The 15,177-nt window shown below is 40.8% G+C and overlaps 1 protein-coding gene across 1 annotated transcript in view; it reads right to left on the reverse strand.

Annotated features, from left to right (window-relative positions):
- Positions 1–15,177, reverse strand: part of efna5a (ephrin-A5a) — a 46,697-nt gene that overhangs the window by 12,946 nt on the left and 18,574 nt on the right. The window lies entirely within an intron of this gene.

Below are 15,177 nucleotides of genomic sequence, written 5' to 3' on the forward strand. Positions count from 1 at the left end.
CAAAGCGAATGACGTTTCACCTGTCACATGGGAAATATCTTTGCTAGAGGATACTAAAAGACTATTTTCCCTGGGTCAAAAAGTCTGAAGACCAGACAACAACATATTATCTCTCTAGACAACAACACCTAAAGGCAACAGAGTGCTTTTCTATGTCCTGTGTTAGAAAAATCAATGAGCGAGAGGATTGAGTCACATTGTGTCACTTAATAATATTCTTATGCGGACTCTATATCAAATGCCACCTCAGCAATTCATTTTCAATGTGTATCAGATGAGCTCCAGTGGGTTATAAAGAGATTTGACCCTATTAAACCCAATAACAGACAAACAGCTCATCAATGTTGGGATTTCTTTCATGCGTTTGAAGAGCGATGGGCCAGCTGGTCAATAAACCACACAATGCTGTGCCAATTCATCATTAGGATTAAAAAAGAAGCTCATTAGCTGTATCTATCAGGGCTACTAACACAAACATGGCACATCGCTGCATCAGAACAAGTCTTACAACAAAAACCTCCCATAATGATAATCCCCCTATTCAGTCGATTCTCTCCATCGCTCTTTCTCTGCGTGTTCAAACAGAGGGTGATGGGTGATGACCGGGGCAGACCCGAGTCTAAAGAAAGGCAGGGCACCGGGAGGCAGTGGGTTCCAGGAGTTCATGATTAAAATTGGTTCATCCCAAGGTCAGACTTCTCAGACTTAACAATGGAATGAAAAATGAAGCAGGCTCTTCACTTAAGAATTTTCAACGGAAGCCAATTACATAAAAAGAATTCTGAGAGGTTGCCATTGATTTTCCAATGAAGGGAAGAAACTGGCAAAAATATCAAGCTAAGATAAAGACAAGCCTCAGGACAAAACAGCATTATTTCTTTTGACGGGAAATCTTAGAGTATTTAGAGGTTCACCAAAATGACTATTCAAATGTTCTGACATTCCAAACCTGGTTTGGCTTTCTTTCTTTCTTTCTTTCTTTCTTTCTTTCTTTCTTTCTTTCTTTCTTTCTTTCTTTCTTTCTTTCTTTCTTTCTTTCTTTCTTTCTTTCTTTTAAAACACAAAAGAAGATATTTTTAAAAAATACATTTTGCTTTTGTGTTCTACAGAAGAAAGATAGGAACAACATGAGGGGTGAGTCATTTTTTGGGTGAACTATGCCCTACACCTTCCTGTAGAAGGCGCTCTTGAGGCAATGACTGACGTGACTCCCAGGGGTGTCGGTCAGCTAAGCCTCGAGCCCTCCAGGCCTTTCACAATGGCACAGATGGAGGATCTCCTCCTCAGGTTACAGCTCTCGGGCCAGCCGTGGAGCAGTTGTCCCATCATTCAGTGGGGAGGCAACGGTACATCTCCCAACGCCTCAGATATCACTCATTCACCCCTTCCAAAAGAATGTCTGCCCAGAAGCATTAACATCACAGACAAACAATGGCCTGCCAGGACTTCAAGCTGTGCTGGCTTGGCAAACGCCTCAAAAGACGGATGAAGGTGAAGGAGGGGAGAAAAAGGCATATAAAAGCCGTCTCTCTGCGAGTTTCCCATGGAAAACACTCCGTGTGAGATTTTCTTGAAGAGACAAGATATATGGCTCGCTACATTAAAAACATATTGGTGTTTGTGGGAGGCATGTCTATATTTCAGAAACATTGGCAAAGGACATACAGCAGTGGATTAGAGAAAAAAGGCTTTGGTTAAGGTAGATATCTGAGGACGGATGTGTGGATAGAAGAAAGCAAGCAAACTTGAGTGAGTGAGAACGGGACTATCGGTCATGGGTGCGATTGTTGCTTGTCTAACATGTATGATATGTGGAAAATATTCACAGTGCTACAGGTTAATCTTCCTGCTCTCGTGTCGTCGTGATTGGTGGAGTGCAGTATGGTTTATGTCACTCATCAATAACAGGACTATCCTGTGGTTAACCCTATGGGCTGATGGGGTTGAAGACACAAAGACAAATGGCTGACCTTCATATCTTATATTCACAAGCTCTTGATTCAATTTGATTCTGATTTTGATTAATTTAGATTTCAGTATATTTCATAAATTATGGTCATGATCATACAGTCATAAATGATCATACATTAAAAAAATCTCAAGTATTTAAGACTGATTTAAACAGGTAACTTATTTTTTTAAACTACTCAATAAAATAATCGGCTCATACGAATCATTTGTTTTGGGAATCAGGCTACACTGGTTGAAAAAAGTAAATGTAATTTTTCACCCAAAAAATTAAACCCGGTAATCATTTACTCACTCTCATGTTGTTCCAAACCTAGTACAGTATATGACTTTTTCTTTTGTGGAACAGAATTTTTTTTTTTTTGAGAAGAACGTCCGAACTGTTTGTCCATATAATGAAAGTCAATGGGGTCCAAGACAACATTGACCCACACTGCCATTTTTTGTATGGACAAAAACCATGTAGCCGTTCTTAAAACACAGATTTTTCTGTTCTGCTAAAGTAAAAGGGCATACAGATTTGGAATGATATGAGGGTGAGTAAATGATCGCATAATGATCCAATAATTCCATGTTTGGGTGAAATATCTCTTTATGAATCAGTATCTCAATCAAGAAAAATCTGTATTTTTACCCACCCTAGAATAGTCTGCATTAGGTTTAGCTAAAGGTCGCAAATGGGACACCCTGTGGCCTTGTGAACTTCACGGACGAGCGCAAGTAAACATACTTCTTATAAATAACATACTTGTTTGAAAACCTCATTATCTTGAGTGGATCCTCTTTACTGCTGCAACTGAATATTGAGTAGATGCTTTACAGATCTCAAATAACTAGATTGACATGAGTGCTTGGCACCAAATATACTCTAGTGGCCCTAATGCAACATTGAGACCACATGAGGTCAGAACTAGGATCAGAGGTCATGGTTCGGCCATTATTAATGAAGGCCTCCATATTCAAGAGACCGAATATAATGACAGCGCTGACCCTGGGGTCATTCATCTAGTGGGTGTGTATAACATCAAATTTAAGCAAACAGACAAATGTTAAGAAGAACAAATTATTTGTTAAGAAAAACAAACAAGCAACAGCTCAGCAGCTCAAGCGCAAAAGAGAAAAGGGTAAGAGTCAGACTACGGACATCTAAGCAAACATGAACCTGCCTCCCAGAGCTGGCTGGAGATCTGACCTCTCCCAGAGGGGCCATTGCACGCCTCGAACTGCCCGGGTCGTTTTACAGTGCCTTGGGCAAAGCCGATCTGCACCCAATCAAGACAACGTTGAATCAATTAAAAGTAGAGGAGCAGCAGTTAGCAAGCCACAAAGTCTGGCTTTAATCAGCAACCCATGCTAATTGTCCACAATGCTCTCCCACTGATTTACGGGTGACTTAAAATAGTCTAGGGCACAACACGTTTTGTTTATGTCCTATTAAAGTCCTGTGTGGGAGTATCACCATGGTGTTTTTCAAGCAAGTTACACTTTAATGTATCATCAGGGTGGCACAGCGCTGTGAGACCATAAGCCATGAGAGAAAAGAGTGGGCGAGGAAGGTATGGTGACTGTCTGGCCTAAAAAGACAACTAATTGCTTGTAAAGAAGCCTTGTATAATAAGGCTAAATTGTGATTCACCGAGATTTTGTAACATAGGCTATAAATGTTCTCTCATGCCTTATGGTCTCACAGCGCTGTGCCACCCTGATACAGTATATAAAATATATTCTCATTTAAAATAATTGTATAGAAAATATTGTAATATTATATTTTACAAAATAATTAATTATTCAAACTTTTAAAGTAGGTTAACCAAGAAAGCTATGTAAGCAGCCTGTTGAAGAAAGAAGTACATCAACATCCTATGTGGAGACCACCAGCATCTAAAACACAACATACACTGACCAACTATGCTGTTTTAATATTAGGATTGGAGGGAGAGCGAGAGAGTGAGGGTGGCCTAGAGGTTGGCATAGAAGCGTTTTTACCTTCAACAAACGCATCAGCGCCAGAAAAAACAGCACATGTAACGTAATGTAACATCTAAACATAGAGTCCCTTCAGAGTGCCAGGCATGCCGTGCTCAGGCCCCCCACACCTGGTGCTCTCAATCTCCCCCATCCAGCCCAGTTCATCAGAACCCTCAGCGGCCCTGTCAGAGCCTCGTCCATCAGCCAGCCAGCCAACACACCCTGCAGGGCTGAGAGCCAACAAACAGCTACACACACACATACACATAAAACTGTTAGTATAGCTGGAAAGCATGCAGCTATAGCCTAATTTAGGAGAATGTTTTAAAAATCTTACATGACTTTCAATAGTGAATGTAAATTTAAAATCCACCTAATACACCTAAAGTAGCATTGACTGCTTTTAAAGTCTATTTGTATAGTCCAGGTCATCTCTAATGAAAAAGTACCATGGTATTACTATCTGATATCATCACTGTGTCATAATGCTGCCACAGAAATGGAAGCCTGCAATAAATAAATAAAAAAGTTAGCCGAATATGCATTCCCTGGGGGAAAAAAAACCCTGTATGCCTGTACCGTATGTCGCACCAATGGTATTGACTAGATATGGTCTCATAGCTTTGGACGAGAAACACCTCCAGACCTCATTTGAATTCGCCTCATACTGGCCTGGAAGGATTAGCTCACTGATGCACCACATATTGTGCTGTACGGACAGCATAGCCAAATAGCATTCTGGGAAGGAACCCTTCTGGAAAGTTCATTTTCCCTCTACTGAGGCAGTCTGGGTATGGGCAGACCCAGCCTATATTATCACCAGGATTTATGATCGCCATTTGATGACAGGTGATTAAAGTAGACTAGAACACCTCTCCATAAATCAGATCGGGGTATTCCTGCCTCAGTTGAAGGGACCAAAGATGAAGGGACAGAACCATGATGCAGATGTTTCTTATCTCCATGAACGAGCTAATAAATAGTGAGTTGAGTATATAACGTTTGGCGGCAAGACGTTCTGCGTATGACTGAAGTATGTTTTTAGTGGAGGGAGAGCTTTCCTCTCATTCCGGGTGCTTCCTCTGCTATCTGCATTCAAGAGCTGAGGGCTCCAAGTTCAACAAGCCCTCGTGAGGAAAATATTTATTATGGGCTGTGGTTGTGTGATTGACATCATAACATAACATCCTGGATTATGAAGTGGAATATGATGGAATACGGAATGTCGCGGTACTCTTTGAAGTTATGAATTAGAGGCTGACATGCAACTGTAACCGATCCATGGCAGAGATATTTTTGTTGAACGAAGACAAGTGATTTGGCAAAGGTGATATTGTCATGCTGAATTCACTGAATGTCTGTAGATTTTGATTGGCCTTCTGAATTTTGGAGTCAAGTTAAACCAAAGTCAGGGTAGATGCCAAATTTAATACAACACGAATGGAAATAGAGCGGTGATCATATAATATAATAAAGTAAATATAAATAAAAAATTATAAATTTTATATTTAAAAAAAATGAATGAAAACTCTAATAGTAGGTAATGTTTTACATAATGTCTCTTTATATTCTAGGTAATTTAGAATAGGATGATCATGGGGCTTTGAAAAGTTAGAAAACCTTGTTGTGGTAAACAATAATTTGATGTAAATTAAGACAACTGACTATAGCTTACAGCCTCGTTTGCATCCCTGTCAAATGACATATGCCATCAATCCTGCCTAACGTCCTCTGTCAATATCATAATCCATATTTGTATCTTCAGTGGCCTGTCTGGGCCTGCTAAAGTAATTAGCATCCCAGAAAACTGCCAGATTTAATCTGTGGTCTCGTGTATGAGTTCATGGTATGTGGTAGTTACCTTGCTATTGTTAGACAGTTAAGACCTCCACTGTTGTCGCTTTAACAGATTGATAGAGCAGCCTTGGCCCTCAGACCGCATAAGAGCACAGCAGAAGGGGGCCGGGAAGGCAGGTGGCAAGGCTAACACTTAGTGCAGTGTATTAATACACAACCTCTGTGAATGACAGGCATGTTCATCCCCACATGGAAAAGGACAGATGACTATTACGGCTCTTTCCTGTAAGCAAGGGCCCCTTAACCCGCTTTAATAAAGACATATTCTGATACAATGAATAAAACATGTTTCGTAATCGCTCTATTATTAACAATAGATGGTTTTCAGCATGCACGATCATATGCGGTGGGGGAGCTGTTTATAATGTGTTTCTCAGAAAAGCACAGGCATCACCTTTTGTGTTGGTTCAATGCCAGCATGAGTTATTTAGTGATGTATGAAGAGATAGCAGCTTGGACTCACTCTGCAAACCGCAGCATCCAGAGCGCTGTTGGGAGCATGAAAACGGTGCGAACAGGCATCAGTCAACAGACATTACTGAGTTTTTTTAGTGCGCACTTAACACGCATACAGCGGTTCTCAACAGGCTGGTCGCCAAGCGTCTATCAACACAGGAACTCAACACACAGATCCTTGTTTAGTTGTAGAAAGACTTGGTGAGTAATTTCACTGGTGTGATATGTTGGCTTTTAGGTTTTAAGCTTAAGGCCTTTTGAGCAACATTTGTTGAATACGCATGGCCCTCAAGGTGTTCTAATGGAAACATCCCTGTTTGTTCCACAAGCTTCAGGTTTCTACTAAATCAAGGGTGAATTTTTCTTTCAACAGGTATAGAAAGCAGTCTGTTAAGCTATTTCTGCAGACCTTGAGTTAACTAGACAAAGGCTCTCCCAGTTTATTTACCCTTCATAGGAATTACTTTCAGCCCCAGAAGGAGAAGCGATCACTCAAAGTCAGCATTTTGAAGGGAGGGTGAAGTTTACAGATGGGTGGTAAGTGGGATTTACCTCTGTGTGTGTGTGTGTGTGTGTGTGTGTGTGTGTGTGTGTGTGTGTGTGTGTGTGTGTGTGTGTGTGTGTGTGTGTGTGTGTGTGTGTGTGTTTGACTTGGAGCATGGTACACACAAAAGCAAGTATGGGTTGCATTCTGAGTGAGTGTGAATAGGTACAGGGGCTTATTTGAGAAACAGGTCTTGGCAAGCCGCCCTGTGCAGTATTGATGGACTCAGTGAAAGATCTTAAGAAGTGCTGTCACTGGCAGACCAATGATGTGGCTTTTTTTCCTGTAGCAGGTAAAACAGAGCTAATCCTCTTTTTACTCCTAACTAATTGAAAGCAGGTCACCATTAACAAGAGATTTGACACTATAATACACCTTGAGATGGAGGACAGACATTAGGACTAATAAAATAAAAAAGAGAGGTCAAAGGAATGAAGCATGGGAAAATGAGGGGGATTCTACAGAACGGATGGCATTTGTGTCCCTCATCTATATTTAACACTTTAACAATGAATTGTTGATGCAAACCTTTTGCAATATATTAATATAGATGACTTATCTATCTATCCTAAGATTTAGCAAGTGAAGAGCGATATTCAAACATTCATCGAGCTTGCACACCCACATGGAGGAAAGTGCAGAAAGACAAACGTATTCGCACACTCGTGAAGTTTCTCCTGCATTGAGCGCAAAGTATCAGCATTCCTCTGTGCCTGCTGGCTCTTGTCCCTCTACACTTGTCACACTGAAATTCACCCGCTCGAATGTTTTAAAGTCTTCTGAAGAGTCTCTTGCAGGCCTGTTAGCACGGGGGAAGTGTCAGGTGACAAAGCCAGGCTTAAGGACTCACTGGGGGCCTCCTGGCCCTCTCCACTTCACTCTGTCGTCCACACAATGGCTAATTGGAGAGATCTACAGAGTTCAAAGATCCAGGGTTTAATCAGTATTTAGCACCATCTGGCTGCACAAACTCCTCCTCCTCCACATCCCTGAATTTAAGACTTCCTGCTCAGGTTTTGGACCTTCAGGCCTTTCAAAATAAAGCTTGGCAACAAGACGAAGATACAGTTGTAAAACCTGAATGTTTTATTTATTCCTGAAGTGCATTTAGGGGGAAACTTAATCTTAAGTCTCAAGTTTTAAATGTCAAACAGATGTAAGGGACATGGAAATTTCTACTCTTGTTTTTATTTTCAAGCTACAGTAAATTCTCATGCTGAAGGATCCAGTTACCTATGCCAATGACCAGATCCCAGTCCACACAGTAAGTCTCTCCCTCGCTTTCTTTTCATGTCTTTCTGAAGATGCAGTTGCTTTAGAAGCGGGCAGCAGTGCCTAATGAGCATCAGTGTGTATATATGTGGGTTGCCAGGTCTTTCTTTTGTCAGTCACTCCTGCTGAGCCATTTAACACCATTTTGACCAAACATGTCAAACGGGAGACAAACACACCTCTTACTGAGGACAATTGGCTGCATGTTTAGCCATTTTCCTCAACAAATCCAAATGTAAACAGATGGAATGAAAAGAGATTTAGTGAATTCCAGTTCTGTGAAGGGTTTGAAAATGTCAACATATGTTCAAAATGACAGCAGCCATACAAGAAACACCCTAGCATGCATAGAAAGTGCTTATACTCTTTTTTACTACACTCTTTCTTTTATACTTGTCACTCAACAGGTACAGATAAACTGCTCTTTTTCTATGGAGATTTAAAGGCTTAACGGATTGTTTACACTGTAAAGTCAACCAAAAAACAACATACCACCGGTAAAATGGGCGAGATCAGCACATGCGACGCTCCAAACCGCGTTAAAATAGGAGAGAATGGCATAGACTCCTATCTTTAAAGGAAATCCCTGTGCATGTTGTTAGGCATTGTTTAGAGTAAACATAATCATCTCCATTTCACAGCACTATCATCTTCCTCATCTAAGAGGATTTGAAATACGAGACCGGGAAGTCTGCTCAGGCACCTCTAGACTGCCAATGTTTTTCACTGCCTCACAAATGAGTGTCAGGCAGCTTTCCAAACACAAACACATTCCCCAGCACATCCCTGCCTTCATTCACGCCTAATAAGCCGTGCTCCACACATACGCTCGTAGGTTAACAGGAATCGATGCCATGAAAAAGTCTTAACCGAGCCTGAGTTGTCAGACCAGGCCAGAGGGATGAGCTCAACTAGTGTGAGCCAAGAGTTTATAGAGATAAAAAGCAGGCGTTTTATCAATGGCCTACTCTGCGGCCTCATGGGACCAGACTCCAGACGGAGAGGAGGAAGCCTCTTTTTGCTTGCGGGCGTGGCAGAACAATACAGCACTGTTCCAGGTGTGAATGTTTCCTAAACCAACTGATCTAATGCCACGTCGCTGCAGGCAAAAAAACTGAAAACAAGGAAGCAAAGTGTGCCAAAGATGGTGGTGCTGAAAGTTTGAGGGCGATACGTCAGTGTGATTCAGCGTTCACACTTGTGACATGTACGGCTCATAATTTCCCGTAATTTCAACTCTAGGAGTTATCTCGGACAAATGATCGAAGATGAATGCCGGTATGTGAGGGTGCGAGAGGTCAAAAGAATGAATAAGCACAATAGCATTCATTTATCTGCATGAATCATGCACAGGCAGTTTCGCTGTAGCACACTGTGAAATTCAAATGCTGCAGAGGCCTGAAAGCTTTAAAGGAACAGTTCACAAAAAAATGCAATCACTTACTCAACCTCATGTAGCTCTAAACCTCTATGTATTTACCACAGGAGATATTTAGTATAATGCCCTATGGGTGATTGTGATTTAACGTGTTTAATTGTACAAGCACAAACACAAATGAGTTTTAAAAACTAAGGCGGAGGGGAAGATTTTTAGTGAATAGTGACATAAAGTTGGCATGAAATGGAAATTCATGTTATTGATCTTTGATCATTGTAATTTTGAATCAAAATGTCATAACTCAATCTTCTGGTGAAATTACATACTTATCTCTGGTAACGTTTGCTAGACTCCTCCGATCATTGAGTCAGCCTTAACCCCACAATGTTGTAACCTGTACAAAAGCGTATAAAAGAACGTATTGCACTTCCTGTAGACTGGGGTGTGTAACGTCATTTTACACACTGGCAAGTTAATGTTTTTTGGTTTTGGGTACAGCATTTTGCTTTCTTCTATAGCTACACACTGCATCGTCATTTTCTTTTTCCATTATATGACAGGTGGCAACCAGCATTAAGGTGTAACAGTAATACCGCCATCTACTGTGTTGGAGTGTCAACCAGATAGTTACTGGAGCTGGATTATAAACAATATTATCATATAGTATGTAGAATGAATATGATATCATCAATAGTTGATATCTCAGTTATTATCAATACCGATATACTGCGACACCCCAGTGTGGGTTCAGAACACTTGGAATAAGTCATATGGACGACTTTTTTTGGACCACAGCTCCATTCGGTTTCATTACATGGAAAAGAACACCTTGGATGTTTTGAATAAAATCTCTACTTGTATTCCATGGAAGAAAAATTACTTTCAACATCAACTGTTTAATTTTGGAAACTGCAAAAATTGCAGCTAGGGCCCCAAACACCCACTCCTCCATGAGAGGACTTCAAGTTGTCCAAGACAGGTAGACACAAACAGATATTGTCAATGACACATGAAAAGAAGATACGCTTATCTGCGCTTTAGCTAGGCTTTAACTAGCACGGCCTCGTTAGCAGACCTGCAAATGAGCTGGAGCCACAGCAACGTTGAGGACTGACCGCCACGTTTATCTTTGGAATGTGGGAATTTAATCTGCGGCCAAGGAGAGGACCCTCCGCGTTGACAGTTTGTCTCTTCAGATGGACACCTCGGGCTGGTGGGAATGCAGGAGGCACCGATGAGCCCTGATTATGGTTCGACTCAAAGTCTTGTCTCTCCACACCTCCTATTCTGACCTAAGCAGTGAAAAACTCCTCATGGCCCCTCCATGGACCCAAGGGAGGGCAGCTGGCCCAACAGTTGCTCTAATGCTGGTCCTTAGAGATCTATCTTGAATTCAGCAGTTTAATTTAAGTAAAAGTTACATGATAATTAAAAAAATATGCAGAATCTGAGAAAAAAAAACAAAGTGCACAGAGGGTAAAATAGCAGAGCAGATAAATCCGCAAGCCGCAAAATAGCAAATAAACTCCAATTTCAATAAGACACAAACCCAAATAAAACAACGATGTGCTTTCAAAGGGAGAGGACTGAATTTTTATAAGGAATTTCACAGAGTTATAAAAATGTATTGAATGAATCAATTCTGCATGAAACAAACAAGCACAAACAGAAAACAACTTCAGAGAGCAGCGCTAAAACAAGCACCTTTTATAAAGCCACGCCAGACCTTTGGTTTCTTACAGATGGAGCATCAATCATGAAGGATAGTGCATGCACTTCGTTCTTCAAGCTCCTGGAACAAAACCATTGACTATTGACATAAGGCACAGGAATATCTGTTTGGGACTTTTCCCTTGAGAGGTGAAGACTGATAGATAGAGACTGTATGTCATGTACCCATGATTTTTATTCACACTCCCTCTCTCAGTCCGTCTAAAAATCATGTCCAGAGGGAAGTTCAGTGGATCTATTTGATGAATGAGTCCTGAAAGACTTGTTTTTTTTCTCCCACACACTCCCACATTTAACCTCCCACTGTTTCTCTCTCTCTGCCTCTCTCACCAGTACCTCGCTAATGACCACACCGCTTGCCGGCGCACGGTGGCTACCCATCAATAACTCCCACATCACGCAGGTTCAGAGAGGGGAGCCAGATGAGCCTCCGGCAGGCGCACATCTGCTTCCCGCTTTTCTGTGGCCGGTTGGTGTCCCGACGCACGGCATTCTTTCAGAGAGAGAGCGTGGCATAGCTAATGCATGTTGTTGGGCTTGGGCTTGTTAGCGTGCGGCCATGGGCTGCTTATTTATTACAGGGCTTCCACATGTTTTACTGAACGGAGCTAACACGGCACAGATGTTGTCTAACGGCAAACATGTTTTAGTGCTGCTTTGCTAAACGGGAAACTTTAACCTGTGAGCGATAAAATGGGCTAATACATTATGAGTGACAGAGCGTAAATGGTGGTGCACAAAAAATGTGTATTCTTAATCCAAATATTTTTGTCGTTGTCCAGTAAAAATGTTTAAACATTCTTCAAATAAGACAAACGTACTTCAGCATAGTTTTTTGAGGTATTAGCTAAGACTTGTTTTAAAATAATATATGATAAATTAGGTTTATTTGTCTAACCCAATTGGTAAATTGTTGTTTCTTGTTTTAACAATAAACCTCACTAAATTTAGTAAAAATTATACTTAAAACTAGAAAAATATATATATTTAGCATCAACCTATGTTACCATACTGTTTATTTATGTAGAAATAAAAAATAAAAAAAATGTTTTATCAAGGTGAATAAATGCTGTAAAAATATTGTTTGCTGTTAATGTAACTATTGCCATGGTAACAATGTTAACATAACCTTATTGGGGTAAAAAAAAAAATTGCAGTGTGACATGATGCATATAAAACATACACACGCATTTATCCTTGTGCTTCTAGGGTGAATATTATTTACAAGCAATTATAACAACAGAGTATATTAGGCATGAAGGAATGTGTTTTCTCTTACCTGAGCAGGAAATTCCACAAGTCACCCGAAACAAGGAAACATAGAGAAACAAAGAGAGAAAAGAAAACAAATCATTAGTTTATCAGGTTATGCTTATGCATTATATATCCAATTTAATTTCTACCACAGGGAATTCCAGCGGTTAAATAGCTATATTGTTTCACCGAAACAATACAGCAAGCTCATGTATGAATTCTATTGGTGGAAAATTTTGGGTGTTTCTATATCAGTCAGTTGCTTAAAAAAAAAAGCACAACACCAAATACCTAATATAACACTCACCCACATATTAACAATACTCATGTACACCCTCGTTACTTCAACGGCCCATTACAGTCAGAGCACCATTGAGAATGGCGTTAAATTGTAGGGAGCCGGGAATTCACGCAGGAACCAACTTCTCGCTCTACCTCAATGCGTGGGTGAAAATCCCTTTCCTGTCTTGCACAAAGGATCACTCTGTGACCCTATGGCACTTCATCCAGAGTGGATAGTTATGACTCTGTGTCCATTATCTAAATGGAGAGCACTTGAGCAGTATTGATCAGGGCCTCTTTAAACTCATCACCCTGCCCTGACATTGTACAGTTATATGTAATAATCCGCCAGGTCAAAGGCTAATAAATCTGAATCATAAATGAGCCAGTCCGCAGACAATGGATGATGAACTTTTAGAGCCTCCCCTGAATTGTCTCTGGACACTTGATGATTAAATGTTAGCATGATGTCACAGATGAGGGATATAGATGTAATTATAACAAAAAATATTATAATCATATTAAATGTAAATGTTTGAGAATGTTATATTTATAATATTTAATATAATTTGTATTCCTATTATTATAATCACATTTTGCAGGCAAAAATATTCACCCCCTATTTCCTTTCCACTCTTTAGCGCTTACATATTCTGCTGATGACTAAATAGGTTGTTTTCAGTGATTCATATAGTCCCAGTGACGTTTTCCATGATGAACCCTTCAAATATGCAGACTAAGGTGGTGGAGGAGAGAATAACATGGTCATGTGTGTATGTTGAGGAGGTGTTACAAGTTATAGTGCTGTTGGACAAGTAGCTCAAAGGCAATTTTCCCATTGCAAAAGAGATCTACAGCACTAATAAATCACACACTGCCGAATCTGCACCCACACCGACGTGCCCGAGCAAGGATATCAAAACTTTTGTAAAAGACCAGTGGTTTCACTGGTTAAAAAAAAACAAAAAACAAGTCCTCTCTTTTTTCTCTCTTCACTGTGTAGAACATCCTCCGTCCTTATTTGCCCTCATTCTGCCCAGATTTCTAAATGAAAAGTCTCACAGTCTAAATTCTCTGGCAATGTTCGAGGTTTTTAAAGCAAATCTCTGTGATATACGACTTTATTTGTGAGTATTGCACAGATCTAAGATAACAAGGAGACATCTGATCCAGATGCTTTGCAGTAAGAGGGGGGGGGGGGGGGGGTCGTATTCTCCACCGTTATGAGCAGATAACCGTACACACAGTGCTTTCATCAAAAACATATGGGGCATCACAGAGGATCTTTTTCTCATCCAGACAACAATAGTTAAGCTACACAATGCATTTAAATCGTCTTTATGGGATTATTATGGATGTCTGAGTTGCAAAATGAGTGTGGGAGCACAGACACACTCTCCGGCGCAAACAAAACACAAAGCCAGTGCTGATCCTATCGAGACACGGCTCCCCCGGGCCTTTGCTGGAACTTAAATGACATCACATGACTCAAGAGAGCCAGCGAGCATCCTGGTTCATCCAGTTTCTGTGCATCAGCCTGAGGAAGGTAATGCAAACAGCGCTAGGCTCCGCCCCTCACCTAAGGCAATGCTGGCAAAGGCCTCAGCCATCTCAACCTGATGCCATCAAGCTATGAATGAGAACTTTCAGAAGCAGACACAGCATGTACATAATATAGAAATACATAAAATGACAAAATTGCTAATAATGCTGATAACCCAAAGTTCTCACACTGCGGACAAAAGCGCAAAAATAAAAACTGGAATTTCTTGAAGAAACAGGCGATGTGGCGTACATACTAATTATCTACCCACAAGGCTGGCATAAGAACAACTGTCTGTTCAAATGGATCAAGGGAAGAATAAGTAGTCTGAACCACAACCATGTACCTGATCCTTTCCTTTTTTTGATGGAAAGCAAAGGCTTAGTCTTTCTTCCCTCTACAGAATCGCGAGTGGTAAGACGGTGTGTCTGACATTCACACCGTGAGCGCTGGAGGACGGTACTCTCAATTGTCATGTTATGATTAGTGACATTTGAGACCTGGTAGATTTCAATAGAGGAAAGGTCAAAGTGTCAGACAGTCCAGTTTCCTGTGACATCACCTCTCAAGTGATAATGAGAGCCGGACAGTTCGCTATGACTGCATCATGTTCAATTCAAAACTACTGAACTACTGATCCAAATGGGATCACTCTGATGCAGAAGAACAGCGCCTGCTTGTTTTACTTAAACAAAAACCCATCCAGGTGTTTTGGATTATATAGTATGGCTGTCATCCTTAGGGTATCAGGACAGGTGTGGCCAGAGGTGTGCAAGACGGTTTAAAAACCATCCTGAACGCACTTTTGGGTTAGGTGCAGACACAGCCGATGCAAGGCGACAACACAGTCGGCTTTCATTATTGCTAGTTCTTACTCAGTGTGTCACGGCCTTAACACCCATTGAACCTTTCAATTGCACAAAA

Source organism: Phoxinus phoxinus, assembly GCF_949152265.1.
Source record: "Phoxinus phoxinus genome assembly, chromosome: 17".
Taxonomy (NCBI): Eukaryota; Metazoa; Chordata; class Actinopteri; order Cypriniformes; family Leuciscidae; genus Phoxinus; species Phoxinus phoxinus.